A 12797-nucleotide genomic window follows, 5' to 3' on the forward strand; every position below is an offset into this window, starting at 1 on the left:
TACTCAAATCTATAAAAGAGCATTTCATTTCCTCTCCTGTTTCATCTGTAACTAACCCCAGCTTTAATTCTATATCCTTTTAAGAAAGTCAGAAAATTATACTCTGTGCCCATAACATAGTCTATAACATAATGCGAACATATTAAATTACAGTTAAAATGTCAGTTGAAAATATTACAATTTAAGCTAACATTACATACATACCAAAGCCTAAAGAAACACTTAGAGTCGGTGTTAGCCCGCTGCGCTCGGGTTTGCTCCGCTCCCCTCCCTGCCCCCTATTCCCACCCGCCCCCACTACTTCTACTTTTATTCTAACCCCTAATCACCTGACCAGTAGTCCAACCCCTAATTCCCTAACAACTAGCCCAACCCACTCATCCTACCTCCCCCCACCCCAATCCAATTATATCCCACACTGATCCCACTCCCAAAACACATTCCCAGACAACACAACTCTACCCTCACACACAACCAACCAGGAATCCTAGTTGTACTTCTCACTCAAAGTAGTATCATGTTACCCACATTCACATCCCTATCACTAGCTCTACTATCGCTAACCTTCCTAACTTCCTTACAAACAGATCTACCGCTGTACAGCTGCTATCACACTACCCACACTAGCCCACCCTCCCAAACACACTCAGACTTCTACATCTGCCCTACAATCATAAATCTTACAACTACATATTACTCACTAACAAAAATTACACCATCTCATCACACTAAGAAAAACTCTCATAAACCAAGCTCGCAAACAATTAATATTAAACAACACATACTGACACTCCTACAAATTCTGCTAACCTCTGGTGACATTCACCCAAATCCAGGTCCCCTCTCAGCTAGACAAACATCTGACCTGCTAATCCTAAATCTCAACATAAGAAGTATTACCAACAAGCTAACAGACCTACATGCATTCATAGCCCACTACAACCCTGATATACTCACCATTACAGAAACCTGGCTTAAACCCAGTATCCAAGATGAAGTCTTTCTTCCCCCAGGGTATAATACACTTAGATCTGATAGAACAAACAGGAAAGGAGGAGGAGTAGCCATTCTCTTTAAAAACACCCTTAACCTCCAGCTCCTGCACACCACACCACCCACTTTTCAAAATGCTGAAGTCCTGTTTTTTGTCCTATCCATAAGAAACACCAAGAAGATCAATATAATATGCTGCTACATACCTCCAGGCAACAACTCGCTCATAATAGAAGACTTCCTACACTGGACAAATGACAATCTACCTCAGGAAACGATCCTACTAGGAGACCTTAACACTGACTGGGCAACCTGTAACTCCAGCAGCCCCTCTACACATATCAATCTATATGGGTTCTCTCAACTAATTAAAGAGCCAACTAGAATAGATGAGAAAACAAAGAGAATCCATACTGGACTGGACACTAACCAACTATCCCAAACAAAACTATACAGTAGGCTGCCTCCCAGATGACTTAAGTGATCATCTCCCCACCTTCCTACTCCAGAAACACTCCAATCACCCCAAACCAGTAGTCTACAAATTTGTACGAGATGACTGTAACCTTACCCCACAATACCTAAATACTGTCCTAAGCCACTGCAACTGGGAACCACTACGGACACTCGGGTTAGACCAGGCAGTAGACTACTTCAATACAACCTTCTCTAACATCCTTAATAGTCTAGCTCCCAGCAGAAAGATCAGCGTTAAAGCCAATACTATCAACAGCTTAGAAACAAGGCCAAGGCTGAATCCAAAATAAACAAACAAAACTATTTTCTTAGCGCCCAAAGGAAATATTCAAATAGTCCACAAAAATTCTGGCATGCCATTAACTCCCTACTAAAGCCAGGGAAAACCACAACCCCAGCACCCATCTCTACTAACAATACCCTAGACATAGCTTCTTAATTTAATAACCATTTTCCTAAATCCACCTTAGCCCTGTCTAGTCAAATAACCAAAAACAGTCTACCTCAGTCACAACCTAACCTATTCCACACCACCCCCTCTTTCAGCCTATCACCAGTGCCCACCTCAACTATCAAAAAACTCCTCCTAAAACTAAAGCCAACCACACTAGCAGCTGATAACATACCTGCTGCATACCTAAAAATGGCTAGTGACTCCTTATCATATCCTGTCTCCATCCTTATCAACCGCTCCATAATAGAATCCTACATACCCAAACTCTGGAAAGTATCTCGCATCATTCCTCTCCATAAAGGAGGTAATTCTTATGAATTCTCCAACTACAGACCTATTGCCATCCTTTGCCCCTTATCCAAAATTCTTGAGAAATGCATCCACTTGCAAGTGATGACATTTCTTAACACACACAATCTACTATCTACCACAGAACATGGTTTCCGTCCACATCACAGCACTACCACAGCCCTTCTATCTTTCACTAATTATATAAACCTTCACAGGAATGATAACCAATATGTATCAGCCATTTTCCTAGACCTCTCAAAAGCATTTGATATGGTCTCCCACTCCATTCTACTAGACTCACTAAAATCATTATCCTTCACCTCCTCTACTACAGCCTGGTTCAGAAGCTACTTGTCTGACAGGCAACAATCAGTCCAGTGGAAAGGAACTCTGTCTACACAACTTCCAACCACCATAGGTGTCCCACAGGGCTCTATACTGGGCCCGCTGTTGTTCTCTATTTTCACAAATAACCTCAAATGCTCTACACAACATGCCACACTCATACAATATGCAGATGATTCAACTCTGTTCTGCTCCGCCTCATCTCCCACCACCCTACATACACTCACTCAAGATACCTTTATCTCAGTAGAAAAATGGATATCTGGGATCCAACTAATTCTAAATCCCAAAAAGACAAAACTGCTACTATTTACCCCTAATAGATAAAAAAAACTCTCCTTTACCATAACATCTAAGGACGGCACCACCATCTCCCCTTCTAACCACACCAAACTTCTGGGCATTGAAATAGACAATAATCTCCACTTTGATGTTCACATCTCACATACCATAAAACTAGTACACAAAAAACTAGGCTCCCTATACAGGCATAAGTCCTTTCTCTCACAAAAAGCAAGAGTCACTCTTGCACAAAGCCACCTCCTCTTAACTCTATTATATGCAGCACCAATCTTTACCCAAATCAGGCAATGTGACTTAGACAAACTAGAATCATGCTACAATAAAATAGCCAAGTTTGCTACTAACTCAACCTACAGAACCCATCACTGTGCTGCACTAAAAGAACTAAAATGGCTTGAGCTACCACAGCTACTTAACTATCACCAGCTGGGCACAGCCTACAATATTCTCAAATATCCTGAAAAAAACCCCTCATTATTCAACCTACTTACTATCTATACGACAAACCGATACCTAAGATCCAGTGAAAAATCTCTCCTCTCCATCACCAAGGCTAACAATAATGCAGGGAAAGCACTCTACCCCCACACCGTTGCCAGAAATTGGAACTCTCTTCCCCTATCTGTGTCCACTGCCCCCTCCACATCCATATTCAAAAACTCCATCAAATCGCACCTTCTTAGTACATGGTTATGCCCTTGTATCACATAACCCTACCCATACTACTATTAACTCCCCAAATTCCTCTCTGATCACATGCTGGAGCTCTGATCCCCTGTTGGCTTGGTCATCTGAAAGGGTACTTTTAACTGTAGAATCTCACTTGATGTATTTTCTTTTCTTACCAAAGTATGACTGACATTGTCTTTTTACCCATGTTCTATATCTTTTACCTGGAGTGTTTTTATTAATTCTTGTTATATTACTATGCTCAGCATACATGATGTAACCTGTTTTGTGTATTATGCTGGATGTACTGTATTTGTATAACTTGATGTTGGAGCTTTTCTCCCCGGGCCTCTGCTGAAAATGGACCTGGTCCAGTCGGAATTTCCCGGTTAACAAATGTAAAATAAAATAAAATAAAATAATTTGTGGATTTAATAAACTACATTTTGTTATTTTTGCTACTTGGACTCAGCGTGTCCGTATTTGGGATTTTTGTTTGTGTTTTTTGAAACAGAATCACCCTAACAATATCTGGGGAGTCCTGAATCTTTAGAATAATCCTGATTACCAGTATAAAGTGTGGAAAAGCATATAGGAGCATTCCCATCCATGGGAATGAAAAGGCTACTGTCAGTCCTTTCTGCAAGGAGTCCTGGAGGAGAATTTCCTTAACTGGCTGTTGTGCCTAGAGGCAAACAGATCTACTTGAGGAGTTCCCCGCAGACTGATCAGTCCTGGAAGATCCCCAGGTTCAGCTTCCATTTATGGGCTCTGCCTGGTCCTGCTTAGCTTGTCTGCAACAATGTTTTGATTGAATGGAAAGTAGGTCATCTGGCAGGACAGAATGGACTGAGATGCTAGATCCCCGGCTACCAATGTTAGTCTGCAAAGGGGTAAGACCTGGTAACCTCCATTTGTTTATGTACCGCATCTCTGTGGTGTTGTCTGTGATTACTAGCAAAAGGCCTAGCATTCAAATATGGTTCAAAGATCTAAGAGCATTTATTAAAGCCATAATTTCTTTAACATTTGTGAGATGGTTCAAAGATCTAAGAGCATTTATTAAAGCCATAATTTCTTTAACATTTGTGTATGTTAACTTGTCTTGTTTGTTCCAGAGGCCCTGCACTTTCACTCCCTTGGTTGAGTTCCCCAGGCAAGGTCTAATATACCTGTGGTTACAGACAAAGTAGGGGTGGAAGGGAGAAAGAAAAACCTGTATTGAAAGACAAACAACTCACTCACCAGAGTAGCTCCATTTTCACAAATGTTAGCACTGGAATTTGAAATGAAAAGAGGTGTTGGTGCTGAGTCCAATCTGATCTGACAAACTATCGAATCTTACTTATTTGAAGTCTGGCCAAAAGAATCATAAGAATAGTAAATGCATGAAAACTAGAAGTCTGAGTCATTTCCTGGCAGATGCCAGGGGCTGGTTGGAAAATATCAGAAATTGCACCTTGTAACATTCCACTTAGGCCTGAGGAGGAAAGGCCATCATGACAGATGTAACCAGTTTCACATCCCAGAAACACTATACAGTGGGAAAGAATAAGAAAAGATTTCTCTGTTTGTTCACCTGAAAACCCAGCCTGAAAAAAAAGGATTTTACTACCCATGCCAAGGATTTGACAGCCTATGAAAGAATGCCTCAAAATACTGAAATTGTCTATATACTGGAAAATCCTCAATGCCCTGTAACCGGCAATGAGATATTACAGCTAAGCCCTTTGTAAACATGCTTGGAGCTGTTGACAAGCCAAAGGGCAGGGCAGAAAACTGAAAACACAAACCAGACACAGAAAAATGCAAAAAAAATCTGAAATCTTTAAAGATTGGAATGTGTCATTACCAAAGCTTTAAATGCTAACAGGAAAAATTGGATTTGATGTAATTTTTTTTATGACAACCCTAAAACCTACAGAATATAATCCCTAGCCACAAGACTTGAGGTAGAAATAAACACACACACACACACACACACACACACACACACACACACACACACACACACACACACACACACACACACACAAAAAAAAATAATTTGCAAAGGATTCCTTTCAGGGAACCAAAACACAAAATGTAAGAAACTGAGGTATAACTTACTGACAACCACTAAAAACACTAGTCTCAAGTATAAATTTTTGGCAAAAAAAGAAATACCAAAAACTGTGGAAGTGGAAGGTAGTTTCCAATGGGGTACTTATCTGCCCAGCAATGGAAAAGTGCTAGTTGACACCAATCACCTGAAACCCACATAGGAGAGCGGACTTCAGTGGCAGGAAACTTTTGGAGCCCTATCCACTGACTTTATCTTCCCTTCTTTATGCTGTACTGTGGCTATAGTGCGTAGAAGGTGCTCTGAAGCATTGGAAGCTGTCTGGCTAGTCTGATGCTTGGCAAGACATGCCATACAGCTATGTCTACTGCAGTACTAATCTAATGATGAACATATAAAATATGCTAGCCACTTGTAGATGGTGTTTTTATGGACAAGACTATTACATTTTCCCTTTGCAAATGAGACTAATAGCTGATCAGATCTCTTACAGTCCTTGGTTCCGTGTAAATAAAATCTCAGGTGTTTATGCACACCTAAGGAATGTATGGTTCACTTCCCTACGGAAAAGGAAGAAGGCTGGAATTTGTACAGTCTGGTTATGTGTAGACTAAGAAACCACATTATGCATAAAGGGAGGGATATGTGCACAGTGCCAGTCTGTCCTAGTGGAATACCAGGAGTGGCTCACTGCACACCAAGACATGGAGTCCTGAGACTCGTGTAGCAGAGGTATGTCACCGGGAACAGTGCTGCTGCTTCACAGGGAGCAATGTTAAATTTCCCTAGAACACAATAGTGGAGGTCCTATGGTGGAGAAATCCATTTTCTAGGAGGTCTGAGATGGATGATTCTAAGGAATTCTTTAACAGAAGGCCTAGAATACAAAGGGAGTTCCATGAGCAGACAAGCTGAAAATAGCAGGAGAATGTTCTTTTACTAAGGTGTAAGGTAAACCTGATTTACAGAGATCTGACAGATATTCCAGGACCAATGCCACTCTAACCTTTCTGGCATCAAGGTCACTGGAATGGTATTTGAAGGAGAATCTCTCAAATTTGATAAGTAAGATTTTCTTTTACTGAGTTTCCTAGCCACCTTCATAATATTTAGCAAACCTGAAAATATGTACCTGTCTGTGATCATCAGGGAAAGATAATCTAGGCTGTGCACTTCAGTGAGACCAAGATGGGATGCAGAAGGGATCCATGGTTCCAAGTCAGTAAGGTCACATGATGAGGTAACACTCTGTGCTTTCCTTTTGCAGGTTGGACAGGACAGGCAACCAGTATTGCCTTGGCCAAAAAGGAGCTATGAAGATCACTTCTGGCATTTCCTCCTTCAATCATATCAGTACAAGAACTGACTTGTTTAAGTAAAGCTTTTTCAGTTACTTGTGTGTGTAATAGGGATTCTAAAGTAAGCAGGTGCCCTTTTTCCCCTTTTCTTTCTTTCTTTCTTCTTTGTCAATTTTAAAAATGTATGCACTGCAATATGAAAACCGAAGAAAGCCTGGACAAAAGATCATGATACAAGTAAAACCTGTATTCTTTTTCTTACTTTTGCATAGGGGAATGACTGGAATAAGGCACTTGGCTTGATCTAACAACAGGTTTTAAGGGGAAGCAAGTAAATAAAAGAACAATTAATGCAATGAAAAGTTTTCCATTAGCAAATAAATGTTCACAGTGCAACTTGAGAGGCTTGCAACTGAAGGCAACTATGCATCTGATTCACATGTTTCTATGGACACAAGCTGTTAAGGACAATAAAAGTAGAATACTTTTTTTCTTTTAATTGCTAGAAAATAACGTTTTCTGAAAGCATTTAAATTGTTTTTTTTTTCACTGGGAGAGAAATAAACATAAGCTAAAAACAGAAAGCACCTGATGTAAGTAGAAGCACAGGCTGTACCATGCATCTTAGCCCTCATTATAAGTGAATTACAGCCCATGAGTGTATCTGTCACTCTGGGACAATTTTTCCTATTAAGAGGGATAAACTTCATTATTTCATGATGTACATACTTTTGTGCATTTATATTAAACTAATAGGTTATAGGAGTATTCTGAGATGTTTTTGAGGGTTTTCATTAAAAGAAAAAGTCTTGTAAGGTCTGACATAGGTTCAAATTGATATGACAAGAAACAACTGTATAAAAGATCAACCTGCCAAGCATTACTGTATGCATATAACACAAAATCTGAAACTAGACATTTAAAAAAGCTGCTATACATAACTTGATATTATGACAACACTTCCCATATTATTTATAAATGTGAATGGACTCACACATATATACAAAAAGAAAGAGAACTGAACTATATTAAAAAATTGTAAAGCACAACTTCTTCAATACTAAAATTCCATTTGTAGCCTTTGCTGATGACCTTAACCTATATTACTCCCTCCCTAATTCTGACCTTCCCGGGTATCACTTCTGTGTCACTGTTAGACAGAGGCACAGTATACTAACATCGAAAAAGGGCATAGCAAAATAAATTTAAAATGGGTGGCGAAAGCCAAACACATTCTGGCTAGGCTTATAAATGCCCTAGGGCAGATAGCCTAGTATGAACCTATGAACCTATGACAACACTTCCCATATTATTTATAAATGTGAATGGACTCACACATATATACAAAAAGAAAGATAACTGAACTATATTAAAAATTTGTAAAGCACAGCATCTTCAATACTAAAATTCCATTCATAGCCTTTGCTGATGACCTTAACCTATATTACTCCCTCCCTAATTCTGACCTTCCAGAAATGTGCAACCCATATCTCACAAAGCCAGTGTGCCGAACAGTCATAGCCCTTAAGACTAAACAACACACCTGATACACTTGTAATAGGTGACTCTATCGTCAGGCACACTGACGTCCCGCTCACCAGGCTGAACAAGGAGAGGGTCACGGTGAGCAGCCTGTCGGGCGCTAGGATCTGCCACATAACACATGCACTCAGGTCACTCCAAGGCAAGTACAAATATGACTCAGTCATTGTCCATGCTGGTGTGAATGACCTGAGATGTCCCTCCCTGAACTACATGAAAAGAGACATAAAGGAGCTCTCTGAGCATGTAGCCCAGGCCGGTATGACCCTGACCTTGAGTAGCATCTTACCTTCACCAAGAATGATGCCACAATATGAAGACAAGATGATCAATTTCAACAATTGGCTTAAGTACTGGTGTCATTCAAAGGGGATCCAATGCCTGTCAGCTTGGGATGATATGCTCGACAAGCCACGATGCTTCACTAGGGACGGCTTGCACCTGTCACCCCTGGGCTTTCGGATATTGACAAAGGCTCTTGCTACCCCATAGTGCCTTTTTAGGCAAGGCTCAAAAGACAAACCCACCTCCATAGGTATCACAAGGGATAAGAAACTAAGAGTAATGCTACTCAACGCCAGAAGTCTAAACCTCAAGATGCACGCACTCGAAACTCTCCTTATCATGGAGAACATCGATATCTGTGCAGTAACAGAAACCTGGTTCACGGCTCCCGAGAGCACCCCAGCACTACCAGGTTATACCTCATACCATGCTTTTCGGCCCCAAAACTTGGACCGAACCACAAAAGGAGGGGGGGGTATCAATATTCATCAAAGATACCCACACCTCCAGGTTGGTGGCAAAGCACGAAGCATCAGAGACTATCCATGTGCAACTAACAGTGGGTAAAACTGCCTTCCAGTTTATAGCCTACTACAGACCACCCTCCCAAAACCAGGAACCCCACTCGGCCTTCTTGAGAACACTGGAAAATATGAAGGTCTCTCCAAACACCATTATATTGGGTGACTTCAACTACCCAAACATAGACTGGGAGCATTACTCTAGCTCCAACACCCTAGCCCGAAGGTTCCTAGAATTATAAACTCAAATGCTATGGAACAACTTGTTACCACTCCCACAAGAGGGGAAAACATACTGGACCTGATCATCACCAACATGGGGACTCTGTGCTCCAGACCAGAAGTGTATCCCTCACTGGTAAGATCAGACCATACACTAATCTCACTGGATATTCACATCCCGACCCCACCCCCTGCCCAGAAAACCACAGTGAAAAACTTCTCTAAAGCAAATTTCACACTCCTCAAAACCGAGGTGGAATCCTTCAAAGCCCCCGGGCCTGTGGAAAATATGGCCCAGACCGCAGAATCATTTATAAACGCATTCTATGAACACCTTCAGGAATGCATGGATCATGCGATCCCATATAAAACCAAGACCCAATCCTCCAAAGGCAGACGCCCTGTCTGGTGGACCCCAGCCATAAACAAACTATACAATAGAAGGAGGAAGCTACTAAATGATAGAGCAAAATCCCAAAAAGGGAAGGCATCACTGATCAGAATTAGCAAAAAACTACAGGCACTCATAAAATTGTCTAAGGCCAGCTTCGAGAGAAAAATTGCACAGGACACTAAGGATAATCACAAGGCTTTCTTTAGTTATGTTAGGAACCTGGGTGGTAATTCCCAGATATGCCCAGAATTAGTCCAAAATGACAAAAAATACACTGAACCCACAGACATTGCCAACATCCTAGCTGACAGGTTCAGCACAAACTTCTCCCCCCCCCCTCCCCACCAAAAGGGCAAATATCTAACCCAGCAGAGTGCTGCCCCCCTGACACCTCAGATACTCAGGTAAGAGCCACCCTCTCCAAAGCAAAAAACACAGCATCAATGGGAACAGACGGTGTCCCGGGCAGCATCCTACATGAACTCCAAGAAGAGCTAAACCCAAACATAAAACTACTGTTCAATCTCAGCCTTACTACAGGATATGTGCCCAAAGAGTGGCGTACAGCAACAGTGGTCCCTCTCCATAAAGGTGGTGCCTCAACGGATCCTGGAAACTATCGCCCCATAAGCCTGACTAGCGTGGTCTGCAAAGCTATGGAAAGGATCATCATGGACCTCATAAATAAAGATATTGGGGACCTACAGACACTGGATCCTACCCAGTTCGGCTTTGTTAAGGGCAGATCCTGCCTCTTAAACCTGGTTGATTTCTTTGAAACAGTCACCAAGGCCATTGACGAGGGAAGGTGGTCCACACAGCCTACCTGGACCTCGCAAAGCCTTCGATACAATACCCCACTCGGGCATTATAGATAAGCTCACCAGCTTAAATATAAACCCCTATGTCACTGGATGGATTGCAAACTGGCTCAAGGACAGAACCCACATGGTTAGAATTGCTGGAGCCATGTCAGACTCCAAACCAGTTACAAGTGGTGTCCCACAAGGCTCAGTCCTGGGACCTCTCTTGTTCGGTATATATTTCTCGGAGGTACAGGCCAACACGGAAGGACTGTGGCTGACCAAGTTCGCAGATGACTGCAAACTGGGCCATAATCGACTCTCCAGCCGACACAAGCATCCTCCAAAAGGGCCTCATAGAAACAGACAACTGGTGCCAGAGCCATGGCCTCAAGCTAAATGTCTAGTCATCCCTTTGGCAAAACAAGTGCCCCCAAATTACAGATGACTGCAAACTGGCGCCATAATCGACTCTCCAGCCGACACAAGCATCCTCCAAAAGGGCCTCATAGAAACAGACAACTGGTGCCAGAGCCATGGCCTCAAGCTAAATGTCAAAAGTGTATAGTCATCCCTTTGGCAAAAACAAAGTGCCCACAAATTACCACATAGGTGGTAATCCATTAAGTACAGAAGAAGTAATTAGGGACCTGGGGTCCCAAGTTGATAGCAATCTCTCATTTGACAACCACATGGCCAAAGTGGTTAGAAAAACATTTTATATAGCCCACCTAATCATGAAGGGATTCACATCTAGATCAGGGGAGGTCATCGTGCCTCTTTACTCATCCCTCATCAGGCCCATAATTGAGTACAATGCCCTTTTGGGATGTACCTTACCAGACACCTGCAGCAACTGGAAAGACCCCAAAAGTACCTCACCAAGAGGATCAAAGGGCTCAGATGCCATATGCTGCCCGGTTAAAGAAACTCCAGCTCTACTCAGTGGCATACCGCCTGTTCAGAGGCGATCTGTGCCTGACGTATAATGCCATGTCCAACCCGGAATTAATGGACATGCTGCACCTCAGAAAATCCAAATCCCATCTTGCTACGCGCTCGAGAGACTTGAACCTCAGCACTGAAATAAATAGGACATGCTGGAGGGACAGATTCATAACCCAGAGGCTCCCTTCACTCTGGAATAAAATCCCAGTCCAGGTTAGGCAGAGTCCCTCATTGACTCTCTTCAAGAGGAATCTTGATGAGTGGATGGGAGATCGTAGGTTTACCCCAGGTATCACTTCTGTGTCACTGTTAGACAGAGGCACAGTATACTAACCTCGAAAAAGGGCATAGCAAAATAAATTTAAAATGGGTGGCGAAAGCCAAACACATTCTGGCTAGGCTTATAAATGCCCTAGGGCAGATAGCCTAGTATGAACCTATGAACCTATGACAACACTTCCCATATTATTTATAAATGTGAATGGACTCACACATATATACAAAAAGAAAGAGAACTGAACTATATTAAAAATTTGTAAAGCACAACATCTTCAATACTAAAATTCCATTCATAGCCTTTGCTGATGACCTTAACCTATATTACTCCCTCCCTAATTCTGACCTTCCAGAAATACTAGACTCAATAGATAAATACACAAAATTCGCCAACTATAAACTAAACTTACAGAAATCAACCATTTTCCCCTGAACCCTTTCTGCCAACTACCTAGCTGCCCCCCCCCCCCCAAAACCAAAATTAATGATTCTCTACAGTATCTTGGTATTTCCTTTCACCAAGACCCCAACCAAAGACTTAGTAAACACTTTACTGAATACTGGGATACTATATCTGATATCCTTCTAGCTTAATCTCTGCTAACTTATCAACTTTGCTGGACATAAGGCATATCTGTAAATAGTTATTTGTTGTATACAAGTCTATGTTACTTTCATTGTTTTGGTTGTGCATTGTCTGTAACAATTTTGTATTGCATTACTAAAAATTGTTAATAAAAAGATATTTAAAAAAAATGCAAAGCACAAAATAGCTATGCTACATGAAACACATTTGGAAACAACTGAGCATGTGAATTAAAAAAATAAAGGTTTTCAGGATTGTTATTCAGCAGAATGTCCGGACAAAGGAAAAGGGAAGTGATTACTTATTTGCAAGAGGAGCTCCAATAGCA

The 12797-nt window shown here is 41.6% G+C and overlaps 1 protein-coding gene across 1 annotated transcript in view; it reads right to left on the bottom strand.

Moving 5' to 3' along the window:
* Positions 1 to 12797, bottom strand: part of LOC122814471 (zinc finger protein 665-like) — a 218238-nt gene that overhangs the window by 40880 nt on the left and 164561 nt on the right. The gene's annotated exons all lie outside the window — the stretch shown is intronic.

This window comes from Protopterus annectens, chromosome 10.part0 (assembly GCF_019279795.1).
Source record: "Protopterus annectens isolate FY-2018-M chromosome 10.part0, PAN1.0, whole genome shotgun sequence".
Classification (NCBI taxonomy): domain Eukaryota; kingdom Metazoa; phylum Chordata; order Ceratodontiformes; family Protopteridae; genus Protopterus; species Protopterus annectens.